At 39.9% G+C, this 21,950-nt stretch overlaps 1 pseudogene; it reads left to right on the top strand.

The window, feature by feature from the left end:
- The first annotated feature begins 3,798 nt into the window (after positions 1–3,798).
- On the top strand, positions 3,799–13,803 carry LOC132123011 (NACHT, LRR and PYD domains-containing protein 12-like; annotated as a pseudogene).
- The last annotated feature ends 8,147 nt before the right edge of the window (positions 13,804–21,950 follow it).

A 21,950-nucleotide genomic window follows, 5' to 3' on the forward strand; every position in this document is an offset into this window, starting at 1 on the left:
TTTTTAAACTTGTACAAACATACAAAAACCAGGCAAGCCAGACATAAAAACACTCCAACAAGAAGCAATCATAAAATAAAAACAGACATTATGGATTTGCATATCAAATTATAGTATTATTGATTAGTAGGCAAACACTTTTTTTTATATTAGAGCGTTATAGACAAAGAAAAAAGCAGTTGCAATCTCAGAAAAAAAAGTAAAAAAAAATAAAAAAATACAAGAAAAGAGAAAGAGAAAACAAAGTAATAATTAAAAAATACAGATATATAACAACCTACTACAGGATATATACCAGATCACATCAAAGAAAAAGATTAATAGACTTACAAATTTCAATTGTTTTTACACGTGTTAAATATAGTCCCAAAGTAATGCTGCACTTCAGCAAGCAAACCATAAAAAAGTGATTTCTGACCTGAACATTTACGTATATAAAATATTGTTAATAAAACGTACGCCCGCGCGTGGCGTGACGTCATCGTCGCTCACAAATGAAAGTGAAATAAATGTTGTTTCGCCTTTTAAACCGTCAGAATCGATTCTTTACAATACGGAGTATCAGCGTGTAGGCTACATTTATAATTAATTTACCTGTAGCTACTTGAGTGAAAGAGAGGATATGTATAGCCTGAATCTGTATGTTATTAAATGTTAGTCAAGGCGAGCTGCTGGGTAGCTATAGGTGACTTCCGCTTCAATATTTTGCGCTGACGGATTTATTTGTTCTTTGAGATTTTTAATGTGTATTTTATGTGTTGTTTCGTTACCATTTCGTGAGACATGTGGTGCATTTTAGCATTTGTGTTTATATACGACTTCATGTATTTGAGTGAACACCGCGTCTCATGCTCGTTTCTCTGACTCTCATGATCCGTTCAGCAGAATGTGTTTGTTTGTCATTTCCATCCAGAGTCAGTGGAGATAAGATTCTGTCAGCTGTTCATCTGTATCATGGATGACACACAAGCATCTAGAGATGAAGATCCTTCCCCAAGATGCAGGTACTTAGATGGTAGTGGTAATGGTCTACATCGTGGTGTGCGTTTTTTTAGGTTAAAAGTGACAAATGTATTCATAAATCAATCAGAAAAACACTTAAAGATCTTAAAATAAAATTATCATTATGATAAAGGATTCAGTATTTACTGTTAGTTCATTTCATCAGAACCAGAGACCAGCTGTGTGTCAATGAAGAGAAATTGGTCTATAGATGAATTGATTTAAGTTTCAATTCAATTCAAGTTTGTTTGTATAGTGCTTTTTACGATACAAATCATTGCAAAGAAACTCTACAGAAAATTAAGTTTCTATTTGATGCAATAACTTTGGTAGCAATATTTGGTAGTTCTGTATGTTTTAGGTTTAGCATCATCTGAGATCTCTTCTCAGGTGTTCTGGATCCAGAATGGAGATTGTGTAAATCCAAGTTACCACGGGATGTAAATCCCTTGGCAAAACAGAGAAACAAATAGAGACATAATTATCATAGCTGCTGTTCCAGCCAAGAAAAATTAATTAGTTCAACCCAATAATGCGCATTTACATTTGCATTTATCATCTTTGCGAGGGCATTCGTTCTCGCCAGCTCCCTCGAGGGGGAAACCCTTAGGATGCTGTTCCGGATCGGGATGATTTACCATCGCCCCACAGACCTCCCAGACACCACCAATCCAGAACCCTTTAGCTAGCAGTTCCCGAGTCATGTCAACTGTTGTCCATGGCTCACCCAAGTTCACCAGCCGTTAATGGAAACTAGTGATGGGAAGTTCGATTCTTTTCCGCGAACCGGTTCTTTCGGACGGTTCGATTCAATAAACCAGTTGAAAAAACTACTTAAGAAACCCAACCTCAACCCATCTCTTTTAGAGAACTACAGACCAGTTTCCTTTCTTCCTTTCATTGCAAAAACACTTGAACGAGCTGTGTTCAACCAAGTCTATACATTTCTCACAAACAACAACCTCCTTGACAGCAACCAATCTGGCTTCAGAAGTGGACATTCAACTGAGACGGCCTTGCTCTCAGTTGTTGAAGCTCTAAGACTGGCAAGAGCAGAATCCAAATCTTCAGTACTTATCCTGCTTGATCTGTCCACTGCTTTTGACATGGCTAACCACCAGATCCTCCTATCAACCCTACTGGCAAAAGGTATCTCAGGAACCACACTTCAATGGTTTGAGTCTTACCTATCAGATAGGTCCTTCAAAGTATCTTGGAGAGGTGAGGAGTCCAAGTCACAACATCTAATTACTGGGGTGCCTCAGGGCTCAGTTCTTGGACCACTTCTCTTCTCTGTCTACATGGCATCATTAGGTTCTGTCATTCAGAAACATGGCTTTTCATACCACTGCTATGCTGATGACACTCAACTATACCTCTCATTCCATCCTGATGATCCGACGGTTGCTATTCGCATCTCAGCTTGTCTAACAGATATTTCTTCCTGGATGATGGACCATCACCTTCAACTCAACCTTGCCAAGACAGAACTGCTTGTGATTCCTGCAAACCCATTGTTTCATCACAATTTCACCATCAAGTTAGGCACATCAACCATAACTCCTTCAAAAACAGCTAGAAGCCTTGGAGTTATGATTGATGATCAGCTGACTTTCTCAGACCACATTGCTAAAACTGTCCGATCCTGCAGATTTGCTTTATTCCACATCAAGAAGATCAAGCCCTTTCTTTCGAAACATGCTGCACAACTCCTTGTTCAAGCTCTTGTTCTGTCCAGGCTGGACTACTGCAATGCCCTCTTGGCAGTTCTTCCAGCCAATTCTATCAAACCTTTACAATTAATTCAGAACGCGGCAGCAAGATTAATTTTTAATGAGCCAAAAAGAATACACGTCACACCTCTGTTTATCAATTTGCACTGGCTTCCAATAGCTGCTCGCATAAAATTCAAGGCATTAATGTTTGCCTACAAAACTACCACTGGCTCTGCACCCATTTACCTAAATTTGTTACTTCAGACTTATGTGCCCTCTAGAAGCTTGCGTTCTGCAAGTAAACGTCGCTTGATTGTGCCATCCCAAAGAAGCACAAAATCACTTTTACGGACTTTTAAATTAAATGTTCCCTCCTGGTGGAATGACCTCCCCAACTCAATCCAAGTCCTTAGCCATCTTCAAGAATCGGCTTAAAACACATCTCTTCCATCTTTATTTGACCCTCTAACTTTAACACTCACTATTCTAATTCTATTCTTTAAAAAAATCTAACTACCTTTCTAATCTTTTTGTATTCCATTTTTTTTAATATATTATTTAAAATCCCATACTACATGTACTTTGTTAACCTAACTGAGACTTGTTATAGCACTTATATATCATTGCTCTTTTTGTTGTTTTTGATTGCTTCCACTGTCCTCATCTGTAAGTCGCTTTGGATAAAAGCGTCTGCTAAATGAATAATGTAAATGTAAAAAAACGGTTCAGCGGTTCTTTTACGCTCAATGTAATGTCGTCATTGGCCTACATCACCAGTCTATTTGCCTAATCTTCCCGGTACTTTACACCGCGGTGGAAACGCAGAAAGCAACAGGTCTGGGGGGAAAAATGTTCCTGGGGAAAAAAGTTCCTGGTACAAATGTTCCGGGTAATTTCGGTGGAAACGCGGCAATAGAGACATAATTAGCATAGCTGCTGTTCCAACCAAGAAAAATTAATTAGTTCAACCCAATAATGTGCATTTACATTTGCATTTATCATCTTTGTGAGGGCATTTGTACCGCTCACTCTCGCCAGCTCCCTCGAGGGGGAAACCCTTAGGATTCTGTTCCGGATCGGGATGATTTACCATCGCCCCATGGAGCACCCAGACACCACCAACCTGGAAGGAGGCAGTCATCCGGTGTCTGGAGAGTCCCTGATCCCGATCCAAAACCCCTTAGGTAGCAGTTTCCGAGTCATGTCAACTGCTGTCCATGGCTCACCCAATTTCACCGGCCGTTAATCTGGCAAGCCGAACAACATTAATCTGGCGAGCCGAACTAACATATATATGGCAAGCCCACGGACATTAATGTGGCAAGTTTGCCAGTCCCAAAGCTCACTCCAGTGCCTGCTCCTTGTAAGCGCCTTCCAGAGCACCCTCCAATGCCAACTCCTTGTAAGCGTCTTCCAGAGTTCACTCCACTGTTGGCCTAGGTTCCAGAGTTTGCTACAATATTGGTCCAGACCACGCCTTTTCCCCCATCCAGAAGAGGAAACTAGGGCTGAGGAGAAGGGTGTTGGCCCAGTCCACAGAGTTCGCTCCAATGTCAGCCCAGCCCCTGAGCAAAGCCCAGGATGGGCTCCTGTTCCCAAGCAAAGCCTAAGATGGAATCCTGTTCCCATATACCAGTGGCCGTGGTGACCAAGCCGGCTAAGGACACGGAGTATCCGCTATGGCAGTGGTTTTAAAAATCCTGGTTCTGAGAATTAAAAAATGGGTTGCCAGTGATTTTTCTTTTTTTTTTTACTAAAATAATTAATTCCATTTTCTAATTTCAATAACTTTGAATAGAAATACACTGAAAAATAATTCAAATACATGCAAAATAAATAAAACAAAATAAATAAAAATAAAAAAAAACTAAAAAAATCTTGCGCGCAGAGTTGTTGATACAGCCATTTTCTTTTTCTCACTGAGATGATGCAACATTTTAGGTAGCGTGACATTAGTAGTCCGTATTTAATTTATTTTATGCTGAACATGAGCAAGCCAAAGTCAAAAAGCATTTATGATTTTTTCACAAGAAAAAGAGGGCCAGAGACAGAGACCCCTTTAAATGAAGCAGCAGAAAAGGCAGCCAGTCGTCAAACCCTGCCGCAAACAGCGGAGATCAGCAGGGAAGATAACGAAGGAGATGCATGTGAACAGAGTAGCAGTACTTGCCCAGCAAAGAAAAAGCAGAAATCCGGAGTAAGGCCATATAAAGATGATTTTTTGAAGTTTGGGTTTGTCAACTGTTCGGACGCAGTCCGTGCTGCAATACCAATGTGCGTAATATGCGGTGAAAAGTTGGCAAATGAAAGTTTGAAACCAGTGAAGTTGGAAAGACATTTATGTACACGCCATGCAGATCTTGCGGACAAACCATTATCTTTTTTTCAGAGGAAGTCTCAAGAAATTAAGTCATCAGCTCAGTTACTCAGCAGAAGTGTGACATACAATGACAAATTGCAATTGGCATCTTATAAAGTTTCATAGCTAAGGCATAGCTCATAGCGAGACTGAAGTCAGCGAGCGAGGGATTTTGCTATTCAGCTGGATGAGAGCACTGACGTTGCATCAAGCGCTACGTTACTTGTTTATGTTCGGTACATTTGGCAAGGTGAATTTCTTGAAGATCTTCTGTGCTGCCTAACTTTGCCTTCTAGCACGTCAGGAGCACATATTTTTGAACAATTAAATGCATTCATAACAAAAAGCGGTCTGGATTGGGCCAATTGCAAAGGCATCTCCAGCGACGGGGCGGCCAACCTCACTGGCAAAAACAATGGAGTTGTCAGAAGGATTAAGGATACAGCAGGACAAAACATTGTTTGGTACCATTGTTTTAATCATCGTGAAGCGTTGGCATCAAAAGGAATCCCACCTGAGCTTGAAATAGTGATGAGAGACACTGTCAAAGTTGTGAACTACATTAAAGGCAGTGCTCTTAATAGCCGACTTTTAGAGGCCCTGTGTGTTGAAATGGGAGCCGAGCACAAACATTTACTCTTTCATACAGACGTGAGATGGCTGTCGAAGGGTAGGGTGCTCAGCCGAGTGTACGAATTGAGGGATGAAATACGTGCTTTTCTTACTGATAAACTGTCACCTCTCGCAAGCCAATTCAGTGATTAGAAATGGCTTTTAACCCTTTCTTATCTGGCTGACATATTTTCTGTTCTTAACTAACTGAATCTAAAACTACAAGTGACAGTGAAAGTGACATTCAGCCAAGTATGGTGACCCATACTCAGAATTCATGCTCTGCTTTTAACCCATCCAAAGTACACACACACAGAGCAGTGATAACACACACACACTGTGAACACACACCCGGAGCAGTGGGCAGCCATTTATGCTGCGGCGCCCGGAGAGCAGTTTGGGGTTCAGTGCCTTGCTCAAGGGCACCTAAGTCGTGGTATTGCAGGTGGAGAGAGAACTGTACATGCACTCCCCCCACCCACAATTCCTGCCCTGCCCGAGGCTCGAACTCACACCTTTCGATTGGGAGTCCGACTCTCTAACCATTAGGCCATGACTTCCCAAGGACGGGAAGACAACATTTTTAGACATTGCGAACAAATTCAGGCTTTCCAGAAATCACTTGAACTCTGGCAGCTGCGACTCAAAACCGCGAGCTACTATATGTTCCCCACAATGATGAAACACACTGAAGGAAACGATGTGCCCAATAATCGGTCACTGGCCTGACGCGTCTCATTCAGTCACATCTGGATGCACTGATGGGGAAATTTTCTCGCTACTTTCCCCAGGCGAAGTTCGATGAATTAAAAGACAAGCTGTGGGTGAAAAATCCCTTTGACTTTGAAACTCCAGATTCAATTGCTGAACTGAATTTAACTCCTTCTGAAGAATCAGAAATGATCCAACTAACCAGTGACAACACTTTGAAAACTCGTCACAAAACAGAAAAATTGTCTTCGTTCTGGATTGGCCTCTTCACCGAGTATCCCATGCTGAGCAAAGCAAGCATTTCATTGCTACTACCCTTCACCACTACCTATATGTGTGAAAATGGATTCTCAGTTTTAACCAAAATGAAGACGATACAACGAAACAAACTGAATGCTTCTCCGGACATGCGTGTTGCCCTCTCATCCTGCGAACCGGCTTGGGACCAAATTATGCAGAATAAGCAGGCCCACCCTTCTCATTAATATATATTAGGCCTACTCGTTCGCTCCATCGGCAGCAACACACACACACACACTTTCGCTCCATCGGCAGCAAAACACACACGCGCACACACACGCGCACACACATACACACACACACACACACACACGCACACACACACATACAAACATAAACAAACATACACACACACTCACTCGTTCGCTCCATCGGCAGCAACACACACACACACACTTTCGCTCCATCGGCAGCAAAACACACACGCGCACACACACACACACACACACAAACATAAACAAACATACACACACACTCACTCGTTCGCTCCATCAGCAGCAACACACACTTGTTCACTCCATCGGCAGCAACACACACACGTGCACACACACGCGCACACACACACACACACACACACACACAAACATAAACAAACATACACACAGACTCACTCGTTTGCTCCATCGGCAGCAACACTCACACACACTTGTTCGCTCGTTCGCTCCATCGGCAGCAACACACACACACATTAAAGAGTTCAGTGAACATGAGCCTTGTCTTCTGTCACACACACACGCACACACACACACAAACATACTGTGAGCCGTGTCCCGGGCACCTATCAGCGTCGCCCTGGCAACGGAGGAGATCCACCTGCACTCAATCACCGCGGGCTGATCGGTCCCAGCTGAAAGTGCTCAGACGAGGACTACAAAAGCTGTACCCGAGAAGACATGGGTGAGAAAGCTCTCCAGAAGATCACCAGCTAATGTTGTGTCTCTTATCTCTCCAGAAAGCGAGTGACCGACCAGCCCGCCACCTGAGCACCGGACACCGATTCCCCTTGCACTCAGCCGGCCGGCAAACAGGATCACGCAGCACCGAGGACGAGCACCGGACACTTCTGGCACCTTCAGGTTCACAACCACTAATAAATACACCCTCCGGGGCTTTAAACTTTCGTTACAGCCTGCCGTGTGATTCTTCAGCCCGCGACAATACACAAACATATACACACACATTCACTCGTTCGCTCCATCGGCAGCAACACTCACACACACTTGTTCCCTCCATCGGCAGCAACACACACACACACTCGTTCGCTCCATCGGCAGCAATGTGATTGTGATTTTTGGTTGGGTGACAGTTGTTTGTTACTTGTTCTGTTCTGAATATCACATTTAAAGGATTTGTTGTGGAATATGTTTTGTGTATTTTTTAGCATGCAGCAAACGATAGTAGGCTTTTAATTGGTTAAAATTCTTATGATGGTTAATGGTTAACAGGTTAATGAGCATCCCATAGCTAGATCAAATTAGTGGGGAATCAACTTTGCATTGCAATCGCGTCAATAATCATCCAGTGCACGTGCATCATCAAAAGTGGTTGTTATTGTTATTCTTATGCTTGGCTTAAGAATAAGCCTATGGGTCGCGTAAAAAAAAAAAAAAAAGGGTCGCTCTTGAAAAAGTTTGAAAACCACTGCAGGGGCCCCAGATCTGCCATGGTATCCCAAACTGCTTGCTCCGCCATGACTCCCTGATCCGCCCTTCCCGATGGTATTGTTACAGCGCGGGACGCATTGTCTGGGAGGGGGGCGATCTGTCACATTTATGTTCCTGTTATCCTTATTTGGTCCTTCCTGTGCCTGTCCTCATCATGTAAATTAGTTCCCAGCTGTCTTTCATTATTTAGTTTATTTGCTCCCAGGTGTGTCCCATTGTGTCTGTGTATTTAAAGTGTTCCCAAGTGTGTTCCATAGTTCTTTGTCTGCTGCTAAATGTCATCCTGTGTTTGTATGTGTATTCTCCAGCATTTCCTCGTCTCTCCCTCATGCAGCATGACATGCATGATAAATGGAAACATTGTGCAGTGGTTACGTACATGAATATTTAATTGTTTGATCAAAATTATTGCTATAGGGACGGACAATTTGTTAGTCACTGGATTTTGATTTATGGACATGTCCATAGCGTCCCTACTAAGTTTTACACCTACTAAATTTTCTTACACTCCAAAGACACATCTATGAGAGTGCTTAGTTCAAATTACAGTTTTTATATAGCATAAATAAACTTAAGTGATTTTTAAAGTGATTCTTAAGGATAAATTCTTTTTTTTTTAAACAGAATAATTCAGAGCGTTTACTTACAACTCTCTTTGTTATAGTTCAGTTCATCCGATGAGATCAGAGCCCAGCTGTGTGTCTATGAAGAGTAACTGGTCTATGGATCACCCGGCGCATTTTAATAGTGGAGATACACCGACTGATCTCAGGTGTAACATTTCTACATAAATGTTATTCATAATAGCAATTTTTATTGTTGTCTTAAATTGTAAATTTTTTTCTCACACAGAGTGACACATCTATAAGAGCACTTAATTGAATTTATAGTTTTTGTATCGACATAGTGTAAATAAAATAATAAAGTGCTCTTTAAAGCTAATTTATTTTACTTTATTAATATTTTTTTAATACAGTAATTCACTCTTGTTAACTTAAATCCTTCTTTGTTATAGTTCACTTCAGCAGAAGAGATCAGAACTAAAGCCCAGCTTTGTATTTAGGAAGAGCGACGGGTCTAAGGATCATCCAGTACATTTTAAGAGTGGAGGTATGCAGAGTGATCTCAGGTATAGCATTTCTGTAAAATATATGATTTGATGATGATACAGAATACAAAGAAGGAATTGTGTTTATTAAGTAATTTTATAATGATGTATTTTAAGTTAACAGTCATGAAGTCATCAACACATTTAGAATAAATCTGTAGAAGAAGTTTGAGTGTCTGTATGAGGGAACAGCGATGCAGGGAAACCCAACACTCCTGAATGAGATCTACACAGAGCTCTACATCACAGAGAGTGAGAGTGGAGAGATCAGTAATGAGCACGAGGTTAGACAGATTGAGACACAATCCAGGAGAGCAGCGACAGAAGACACACAGATCAAATGTAGAGACATCTTTAGAGCTTTACCTGGACAAGACAAACCCATCAGAACTGTGCTGACAAAGGGAGTCGCTGGCATTGGAAAAACAGTCTCTGTGCAGAAGTTCATCCTGGACTGGGCTGATGGGAAAGAGAATCAGGACGTCCAGCTCATATTTCCACTTCCTTTCAGAGAGATCAATCTGATGAAGGACAAAACACTCAGTCTTTCAGATCTTCTTGAGGTCTTTTTCCCTGAAACAAAAGAAATGGAAATATCCAGTGAAAAATATAAAATGTTGTTCATTTTTGATGGACTAGACGAGTGTCGTCTTCCCTTACATTTTAAAAGGAATGAGACTCTAACGGCATGCAAAAAAAAAGAAACCGGTGGACGTGCTGCTGACGAACCTCATTGTGGGGAATCTGCTTCCCTCTGCTCTCATCTGGATCACCTCCAGACCAGCAGCAGCTGATCCCGTCCCCTCTGAGTGTGTCCATCGAGTGACAGAGGTACGAGGCTTCAGTGAGCCACAGAAGGAGGAATACTTCAGGAAGAGGATAAGTGATCAGAGTCTGGCCGAGAGGATCATCTCACACCTGAAGTCATCAAGGAGCCTCTTCATCATGTGCCACATCCCAGTGTTCTGCTGGATCTCAGCCGCTGTTCTGGAGAAGATGTTGAGTCGAGCAGAGAGTGGAGAGATTCCCAAGACTCTTACTCAGATGTACACACACTTCCTGATCCTTCAGACCAACATCAAACATGAGAAGGACTATGAGAAGAACGTGACAGATGAAGATATGATCCTCAAACTGGGGAAAGTGGCTTTTCAGCAGCTTGTGAAAGGTAATGTGATCTTCTATGAGGAAGACCTGAGAGAGTGTGGCATTGATGTGACAGAAGCATCAGTGTACTCAGGATTGTGCACTCAGATCTTCAGAGAGGAGTTTGGCTTGTATCAGGGGAAAGTCTTCTGTTTTGTTCATCTGAGCATTCAGGAACATCTAGCAGCTCTATATGTGCACCTCTCCTATAATAACCACAACAGAAATGCGTTTGAAGCAATCACCAAACAGAGTTTATGGTAAAAAATTAAGGACTTGTTTTCAACTCAGTTCATCAGAGCATTTTTCTTTATCTGACCTGCACAAGAAAGCTGTGGATGAGTCTCTACAGAGTAAAAATGGACATCTGGATCTTTTCCTGCAGTTTCTTCTGGGTCTATCAGTGGAGTCTCATCAGGTTCTTCTACAAGTATTAATGACACAGGCAAGAAGCAGCTCTGACAGCAATGAGGAAACAATTGAGTACATCAAGATGAAGATCAGGACCATTTACTCTCCAGAGAAATCCATCAATCTGTTCCACTGTCTGAATGAACTGGGTGATCATTCACTAGTGGAGGAAATACAACAATATGTGAAATCTGGAACAATAAATAAATCCAAACTGTCTTCATCTCAGTGGTCAGCTGTAGCTTTTGTGTTGTTGACATCAGAGGGTAAACTGAATGAGTTTGATCTTAATAAATTTGTTGGAGGAAACAATAATGCTGAAAATATGAAAGTTTTTCAGAAGCTGCTGCCTGTGATTAAAGAAGCCAGATCAGTTCAGTAAGTATCACTGAAAACAATCACTTCACTGTTAAAAACATTAAGAAATATTTCTTAAATGAGATTTGTATGTGGATTTGTAGCGGATTCTTTGTTAAATCGATCTGATCTGAACTAAGAGAGTGAAGAGTGTCATTGTTCTCTACAGGTTGAGAAATTGTGGTCTCACAGATGAAGGTTGTGCTGCGCTGACTTCAGCTCTTAGATCAAACCCCTCACACCTGAGAGAACTGGATATGTCTAGGAATAAAGTTGGACATTTTGGAGTCAGTTTGCTCTCTAAAGTACTGGGGGATCCTCAGTGTTACCTGAATAAACTAGAGTAAGATCATATATGACTTCGACATGAACCTCAATGTAAATTATATCTGAAGTGTTCAGACTCTTTCTGCTGCTGTGAGTTCAGCTGATTGAGCTGGAAATGATTGAACACATGAGCTGCTCTTCAGTAACATGATACTGCAGGACTGAGAGTCACACTGAAACACACACTTTCACGCTTAATCATCATTTAAATCTCTTGATCTTAAACACAGTAAAATCGGAGTTTGTTCATCTTTCTTTGTGAAAATATTTATTAATTGTGGAAAATTACACACAAATCACTACTGCATACAGATTTAAATAACAGTTAATAAAATCAGCTATAAATTGAATAGTATTAACAAATCTTGCATAAATCAAACTAAAAAAATGCAGATTATTTGGGCCATTTAGAAATATGTGTATTTTTGAATGAGAGGTTAGAAATGTTATTATCATGTTTTGTGCTATGTGGCATTTTAGATCAGACTGTTATGATCTGATCATAGAGAGTGAATAGTATGTGATTGTTCTCTGCAGGTTGAGGTATTGTGGTGTCACAGATAAAGGTTGTGCGGCTCTGGCTTCAGCTCTGAAATCAAACCCGTCACACCTGAGACAACTGGATCTGTCTGGAAATAAACTAGGAGATTCAGTGATGCTGCTCTCTGATGCACTACAGAATCCCCACTGTAAACTGGAGAAACTTTGGTAAAATCATATATGCCACAATGTATAGAAAGTATAAACCTGCCTTTTCCTGATTCCATTCTTCCCCTTTTTCACATATTAGCTCAGAAAGGTGTTTGTTCATAAGGAAAAAAATAAGAAAATATTCACAAAATGTTAATAAAATGTCTAATAGACATTTAATAGGCAGTTAATTGAAATTGGATGTGGTTTCCTTGCATTGATCAGAAGGGCTGGTACGTCGACCTCGTGCAGCTCATGTTGTTACCACTCAAAACTGTGACAATCTTCCTGCACTTTCACTCAGCTTTGCTGATTAGCAGGTGTTGTGTGTTTAGGGTTGGAAGTAGGGTTGGGCTTTGGGGACCGTGACAAGTAAGGACACAATAAGGCAGAATCTGTTTATGATTTTAATGAATATGGTCATATGCATGTTATGTTTTTTTTTTGGGGAAGTCGTGGCCTAATGGTTAGAGAGTCGGACTCCCAATCGAAAGGTTGTGAGTTCGAGTCCCAGGCCGGCAGGAATTGTGGGTGGGGGGAGTGCATGTACAGTTCTCTCTCCACCTTCAATACCACGACTTAGGTGCCCTTGAGCAAGGCATCGAACCCCCAACTGCTCCCCGGGCGCCGCAGCATAAATGGCTGCCCACTGCTCCGGGTGTGTGCTCACAGTGTGTGTGTGTGTTCACTGCTCTGTGTGTGTGCATTTCGGATGGGTTAAATGCAGAGCACAAATTCTGAGTATGGGTCACCATACTTGGCTGAATGTCACTTCACTTTCACACTTTTTTCACTTTTTTTTTTTTTGTCATATAACACAATACACTAATACGGAAGTAGTATCTGTGACAATTCATATTTATAAGTATAAATAATGTTTAGGTGATCTCAGGCCTCATGGATAGTAAAACCCGAGATCACACACACACACATAAATATTAGTACATATCTTCTATGTAATAATTAGTGTTATTAATAAAACAGATTTAGCATAAGACAGACATTTTGCATGCAGTAAAGAAATATTTATATTTTTTTTGACAGACTTTAGATGTTTCACGATCATGTTTTGTGCTCTGTGACATTTTAGATCTCAGTCTAATGGTCCATCAAACATATTTATTTATGCTTCAAGTTTGTACTTTCTTTTTAATAATGGGTTCAGTGCTAAACTGATCTGATCTGAACCGAGGGAATAAAAAGTGTGTCATTGTTCTCCAAAGGTTGTTGGATTGTGGTCTCACAAATAAAGGTTGTGCAGATCTGTCTTCAGCTCTGAGATCAAACCCTGGACACCTGAGACAACTGGATCTGTCTCAGAATAAACTACAAAATTTGGATGTGAAGCTCCTCTGTGCTGCACTTCAAGATCCCAAATGTAAACTGGAGATACTGGAGTAAGGTCATTTCCTGATTCTCTCATGTCTTTGTTCTCTGTAAGATGTTTCCTTTAATATAAATTCTAAAACTAAAATTATATTATATGAAAAAAATGTACAGTGAACACACTAAATCTTAGCACAAATGAATCAGATGACTGTAGATGAAGTTCATTCATCTTCATCATATCACATGACCTGCTGCTCCTGTTTTTGACCCACCAAGCATTTATTAGACCTTCAATTGCTTCTGGTAGTTTGATTAATACTCCTTCACCTGCCCATCTCTGTGTACAAGTTTATTCTCCTCTTATTCTTATTTCTATGCGTATTTTCTGAAATCCCATGAGCTCAGTTTGTTCTCAAAGATGTCATTAATATTTTAATTGGATGATCAGCCAATAATGTGTGATTTAGTGAGCTAGAGTCACTGTGACTTACCAGGTTTAGCTTTTAAGCTGCCAGATGTGACCAAATAAGACACAATTATGTATTTGATCACAAGAGTTACTAAATTATATTTAATGGGGAACATGTGAGTCCTGTGAAGGAATTGTCCTCCTTTAGGTGTTTATTAGAGATGCAAGTGCCTGTTTCTCCAGACAGATCCATCCTTATTGTAGATTGTTTCAAGAACTATACAGTGTTCATTGCTACACTTCAGTGCACTTTGAATGGAATATATACATTCGTTTCGAACTGGAATTATGGTGGAATATCCTGTGATGTTCGCTTCGCAGGACACTTGCGTTCAAATAAAACAAACATCTGAAGCCATAAGAGAAACATACAAAATGTGCAGAGCAGGAGGGGCGCAAGGACTGCAATTGAGAACCACTACTCTGCACTGCTCAAAACTCACATTTAAATAATCAGTGGCAAATCTTTTACATATGTAAACATACTTACAGGCTGTGAGTCAGAACAGCCGGCACTGTAGTCTTCTCTACCAGGATCAGGAAACAGTCTTCCATAAAATGTGTTGCACACATCTAAAAATTTGGGTTGAACTGTTCTGGGACAGTGTTGTAAAGACAACTTAACCACTGATTGTAGTTGTGTCCTCTTTTTGGAAGGCCAAACAAAGTATTTTTGCTTTCACAAGAAAACAGTGTCTCCACGACATGGCTCCGGCAGCAAAAGTAGGAATCAAAGGATACACCTTCTTTCTTTGCTTGAACATTTGGGCGGCGTTATGCAAATCTTCCCACATAGTGACGTAGCTATGTGGGGGGCGTGTTTAGGCATTTTAGGAGGGCGGGACAAGTCAACTTTTATAAAGAATATCTCTTTGGGTTTGAGACTTTAGTCTTTGCAACTTTACAGATCTTATCTATTATCTAACACTCATTAACATACAATATAATATTCACAACTAACTAGGTAATAAGTACAACATAACACGTTACATTGAGAGTTACTTAAAGAAGTGTCTGTAACCAGTTAAATAGTCTTGATAACAGGGGTTGGGACCTCTTCCAGAATGAGTAACTATACTGTAGGCTAGGCAATTGCTGCACCACAGTTGACAGGTGCTTCACTCGGAGGTGGCAACACTGCAGATGACAGAGGGGCTGTAGAATGTAGAGCTGGTGAAAGGGCCTATAATCTTCCTCTTCACCTTCATAGAGAAGGAGATGTAGATTTCTTGTGTACTGTCGGTGGTATTAGAAGTCCATCCTCAACCAAAAATTAGTATCTTGTGACAAAGAATGGGTCAGAGATCACGTGAAAGCTCTTTGAAAGAGCTTGGCCAGCCATGCATTATGATGTTAACAAGACTTTGGCATGTGGAATCAGATTCTGTCCATTGCGACAAAAGACCTTGAAGTGTCATTACCTCTATAAAGTCATCCAAAAGAAGAGGCTCAGTGGAAGGGAAATGAGCATGTGATAGGGCATCAGTGACAAAGATTTCTTTCCCCATTTGTAGATTACATCATGAAGACGCTGAGGGACTTCAGCAGCCTGATCGAGACGGTTCGCAGCACGACGCCCGCGGCGACGATCGTCGTGTCAGGACCACTGCCCACGTATCGACGAGGACACGAAAGGTTCAGTAGACTTTTTGCTTTAAATGAATGGCTGTTGTCATGGTGTAAAGAACAGAAACTGCTATTTGTTAATAACTGGAATCTTTTCTGGGAGCGTCCTAGGCTGTTTCGCGCTGATGGATTACACCCCAGCAGAATCGGAGCGGAGCTGCTCTCTGACAACATCTCCAGGACACTTCGCTCCATGTGACTAGTAAGACAATTCTCTAATAACTATTATGATGAGTTTTGTTCCACCCGCTTAAATGATAAAAGTACGTGCGCTGTAAAAACTATTAAGACTGTGTCTGTTCCCCGAATAGTGAGGTCAAAATATAATGTAGGATCTAGAAAAAATCTTATCGTAATTAAACCAGAAAAATGTAAAGTAAATGAACAAAAACAATTTTTAAAGTTTGGGCTCATAAATATTAGATCACTCACACCCAAAGCAGTTATTGTAAATGAAATGATCACAGAAAATAGTTTTGATGTACTCTGCTTGACTGAAACCTGGCTAAAACCAAATGATTATTTTGGTCTAAATGAGTCTACTCCACCAAACTACTGTTATAAGCATGAGCCCCGTCAGACTGGTCGTGGAGGAGGTGTTGCAACAATATATAGTGATATTCTCAATGTTACCCAGAAAACAGGATACAGGTTTAACTCTTTTGAAATACTTCTGCTAAATGTTACACTGTCAGACATGCAAAAGAAGTCTAATGTATCTCTTGCTCTGGCTACTGTGTATAGACCACCAGGGCCGTATACAGAATTCCTAAAAGAATTTGCAGATTTCCTCTCAGACCTTCTAGTTACAGTTGATAAGGCGCTAATCATGGGAGATTTTAATATTCACGTTGATAATGCAAATGATACATTAGGACTTGCGTTTACTGACCTAATAAACTCCTTTGGAGTCAAGCAAAATGTCACCGGGCCCACTCATCGTTTTAATCATACACTAGATCTAATTATATCGCATGGAATCGATCTTACTGCTATAGATATTGTACCCCAATGTGATGATATTACAGACCATTTCCTTGTATCGTGCATGCTGCGTATAACTGATATTAACTATATGTCTCAGCGTTACCGTCTGGGCAGAACTATTGTTCCAGCCACCAAAGACAGATTCGCAAATAACCTGCCTGATCTATCTCAACTGCTATTTGTACCCAAAAATACACATGAATTAGACGAAATTACTGACAACATGGGCACTATTTTCTCTAATACATTAGAAGCTGTTGCCCCCATCAAATTGAAAAAGGTTAGAGAAAAACGTACTGTGCCATGGTATAACAGTAATACTCACTCTCTCAAGAAAGTAACTCGTAGTCTTGAACGCAAATGGAGAAAAACTAACTTGGAAGTTTTTAAAATTGCATGGAAAAACAGTATGTCCAGCTATAGACAGGCTCTAAAAACTGCTAGGGCAGAGCATATCCACAAACTCATTGAAAATAACCAAAACAATCCAAGGTTTTTATTTAGCACAGTGGCTAAATTAACAAATTACCAGACGCCACCTGATTCAAATATTCCACCAACGTTAAATAGTAATGACTTTATGAATTTCTTCACTGATAAAATAGATAACATTAGAAATACAATAGCGAATGTAGATTCTACAGCGTCTAACACTTCAGTTTCATCCATCGCACCCAAAGATAAGCTGCAGTGCTTTACAAATATAGGACAGGAAGAGCTAAATAAACTTATCACTGTATCTAAACCAACAACATGTTTATTAGATCCTGTACCCACTAAATTACTAAAAGAGCTGTTACCTGTAGCCGAAGAACCGCTTCTCAATATCATTAACTCGTCGTTATCTTTAGGTCACGTCCCAAAACCATTCAAGCTGGCGGTTATCAAGCCTCTTATTAAGAAACCAAAACTAGATCCTAGTGTACTGGCAAATTATAGGCCCATTTCAAATCTTCCATTTATGTCTAAAATTTTAGAAAAAGTTGTGTCTGCTCAATTGAGCACCTTCCTGCATAAAAATGATCTGTATGAAGAATTTCAGTCAGGTTTTAGGCCCCACCATAGCACAGAAACTGCACTTGTTAAAATTACAAATGACCTGCTTCTTGCGTCAGATCAAGGCTGCATCTCATTTCTAGTCTTACTTGATCTTAGTGCTGCGTTCGACACCATAGATCATGACATACTCATAGATCGATTACAAAACTATACAGGTATTCAAGGGCAGGCTCTAAGATGGTTTAGATCCTACCTGTCCGATCGCTACCATTTTGTTTACTTAAATGGGGTGTCATCTCATTTATCATCAGTAAAATATGGAGTGCCACAAGGATCCGTCCTAGGTCCCCTTCTATTTTCAATATACATGTTGCCCCTTGGTAATATTATTAGAAAATACGGAATTAGCTTCCACTGTTATGCTGATGATACTCAGCTATATATTTCAACGAGACCAGATGAAACTTCCCAATTATCTAAGCTAACAGAGTGTGTTAAAAATGTAAAAGATTGGATGACAAATAATTTTCTCCAATTAAATTCGGATAAGACAGAGATATTAATTATTGGACCAAAAAACACCACACAGAATCTTGTAGATTACAATCTGCAACTAGACGGATGTACTGTTACTTCCTCTACAGTCAGAAATCTGGGTGTTATATTGGACAGCAATTTGTCTTTTGAAAATCATATTTCCAATGTTACAAAAACCGCATTCTTCCATCTTAGAAACATTGCCAAGCTACGAAACATGTTATCTGTTTCTGATGCAGAAAAGCTAGTTCATGCTTTCATGACCTCTAGACTGGACTATTGTAATGGACTTCTAGGTGGTTGTCCTGCTTCGTCAATAAACAAGCTACAGGTAGTCCAAAATGCAGCAGCTAGAGTCCTTACCAGGTCAAGAAAATATGATCATATTACCCCTATTTTACAGTCTCTGCACTGGCTACCTATTAAGTTCCGTATCAGTTACAAATTATCATTACTTACCTATAAGGCCCTAAATGGTTTAGCTCCTGCGTACCTAACTAGCCTTCTACCACGCTACAACCCATCACGCACCCTAAAGTCACAAAACGCTGGACTTTTGGTAGTTCCTAGGATAGCAAAGTCCACTAAAGGAGGTAGAGCTTTTTCACATTTGGCTCCCAAACTCTGGAATAGCCTTCCTGATAATGTTCGGGGTTCAGACACACTCTCTCTGTTTAAATCTAGATTAAAAACGCATCTCTTTCGCCAAGCATTCGAGTAATGTATCTCTTAAATTGTGAGTGTAGTTGCATCTGCATTTTTATTCTTTAGCTTGGGTTAAACTAATTTTACTTTGTTGGATCAGCAGCTATGCTAATGATGTCTCTATTTTGTTTCTATGTTTTGCCACGGGATTTACATCCCGTGGTAACTAGAATTTACACAAGCTCCAGTCTGGATCCAGAACACCTGAGAAGAGATGATGCTGACCCTCAGAGGACCCCAGATGATGCTAACCTTGAATCAACAAACAGAACTAACAATTATTGCTACATGTGTGACTGCATCCTATAATTACTATTAATTAATAATATTGATAGTTCATCATCTAGCTGACTACGTCTTGTATTATTATTATTATTATTTTTATTTTTCTAAAATCCTGTCAAACGTGCACAAACTACTAGCTACTACTAAATATTGTAGAAACATAATTTTCTGTAAAGTTGCTTTGTAACGTTTTTTTATTGTAAAAAGCGCTATACAAATAAACTTGAATTGAATTGAATTGAATTGTAGATTACATCATGTTTGTAATGTTGGAGCTTGAGCATTCTGCTTTGAAGATATGTTGAGGCAGTGTGTACTGGCTTTTTAAGATTGTGATGGGAGGTTGGTGATCTATTTCCTCAGTCATGAAACTTCTGTGTTGCAAATACTAAGGCTGGCATTACCTTTTCAATTTGGGCGTACCAAGCACATTAAGCAAAAGCAACAGGAGCACCCTGCTGAAGACATATGGGGCTCAGGTTTAGTAACATCAAAGTTTTGCAGAACTGGGGGACTGGATACAGCATCCTTCAGCTTTTGGAAAGCAGCATCCTGCAGGTCATGCCATTACCATTCCGCATCTTGCTTTAACAGAGTTTTTTTTTTTTTTTTTTAATATTATGTGTATTTGTAATGTGTAGCTTTACACAATTACACAAAATAATGCCCAATTTGGCCTAAATATCTGCCATTCTTTTTTCTTTTTTATATTTTGTAAGGCTTAGTTTCTAAAATCGGGAAATTTGTTGCCTGTACTGCTCAGAAAACTTGCAAAATAATAAAACCAACATGACAAAGAATTGTGATAAAACCATGAATAGTGATTTTCCTGAAAAAAAAAACTTAATATGATATTTTTGCCATATTGCCCACCCCTACTTAAAGAAAAGGTCATATGGGTTTTTGAAAAATATCTCTTTTCCAGTTTATAACGTAGCTGGCCTTAAATGAAAACAATCTGCAAAGTTGTTAATCAAAAAAGTAAATGTTAAATAAAGATATTCTCTCAAAAGAGAGAGTCGACTCAGAATCGCCTTTACGAATCGTCATATTTTCAAGTCTTTTGCCTGTTACCAGTATACGTCACTGAGTAACACATTTGCATAATCCCTACCTGCCGGTGAAATATGAATAGAGTCTGATCTGCCCACAAACACTTCTGCTATTAGTGTGTTTACATCATAAAGTAACACAGAGTCTGAGACAGGCCAAAGCAAATTTTTTCATTAAAATAATAGAGAATGCAAACGGCAATGGAACATTAGTATGGCAAAACCTAAACAAACTGCTTGGTCGACATTTAAATAAAAATAATAAGGAAATGGAGCTTCAAATGAATGACTTGATTATTAAAGATCCATTTTCCATAGCCACCAATTTTAATAATTTCTTTATAAATTCTGTGAAAGAGATTACGCAGCATTTTGATTCAGCTCTGTGTTTTGACAATGTCTTTGATCCACATCAGCCTGTATTTAAAATCACTGAAATCTCAGACTATGAAGTAACAAAAATTATTGTTGGCATGAAAAATTCAAAAGCTCTTGATGCATTTGGCCTTAATACATACTTTTTTAGAGAGTACAAGGATCATCTAATATGTCCAATATTACCCATCTTCTTAACATGTCCTTTAACCATTCTATAGTCCCTGCAGATTGGAAAGTGGCTGCAGTGACACCAATACTTAAATCAGGTGCTATAACAGACATGTCTAATTATAGACCTATCAGCATTCTTCCCGTTATATCAAAAATAGCAGAGAAGTGGGTAGTCAGACAGTTGACGGCTCATCTGGAAAATGTCCAACCTTCACTACATCCATTACAGTTCGGTTTTCGGAACCATCACTCCACCGATAGTGCCCTGTGTGTGTTAACAGAAAACATAAAAGGTCTGCTTGACAAGAGTCCTTATGTCGGAGCTATCTTCTTAGATTTGAAGAAAGCCTTTGACTCTGTTAACCATCAAATTTTAATATCCAGGTTGACTCAATTTAACATCTCTGATCAAGCACTTTTATGGTTTAAATCCTACCTGTCCCACAGGAAACAGTATGTGGTAGTAGATGGTGTCAAATCTCCTTGCTTAGATTCTGGAGTTGGTGTCCCGCAGGGGTCTGTTCTTGGGCCGGTTCTGTTCTCTCTCTTTATCAATAACCTACCAAATTCATGTCCAAACGTCTTCTCGCAGATGTATGCGGATGATGCAGTAATTTACACTCAAGCAAAAACCATCCAACAAGCAGCTGCTGATCTCACAGCTGCCCTATCTTATGTGCAGGACTGGCTCAAGAATTCATGCCTCATGTTGAACACCAGAAAAACCGTGTGCATGTACTTCTCAAAACGTCACGTTGAAGTAAGCAGGTCAAATGTCTTTTTGAATGGAGAGGAACTTCACCTGGTCTCAGAATTCAAATATCTTGGGGTAGTCCTTGACTCAACACTTTGCTTCAAAAATCATGTAAAAAAAGTAGCAAAGGTCGTCAAATTTAATCTTCAAATTTTTTGTCACATTCGAAATAATTTAACTATGGGTGCTGCTAAAACATATTTTTATTCGATGATTATTTCTCATTTTGATTACTGTCTGACTACCTGGTCTCTTG

The sequence above is a fragment of the Carassius carassius genome, chromosome 41 (genome assembly GCF_963082965.1).
Source record: "Carassius carassius chromosome 41, fCarCar2.1, whole genome shotgun sequence".
Taxonomy (NCBI): domain Eukaryota; kingdom Metazoa; phylum Chordata; class Actinopteri; order Cypriniformes; family Cyprinidae; genus Carassius; species Carassius carassius.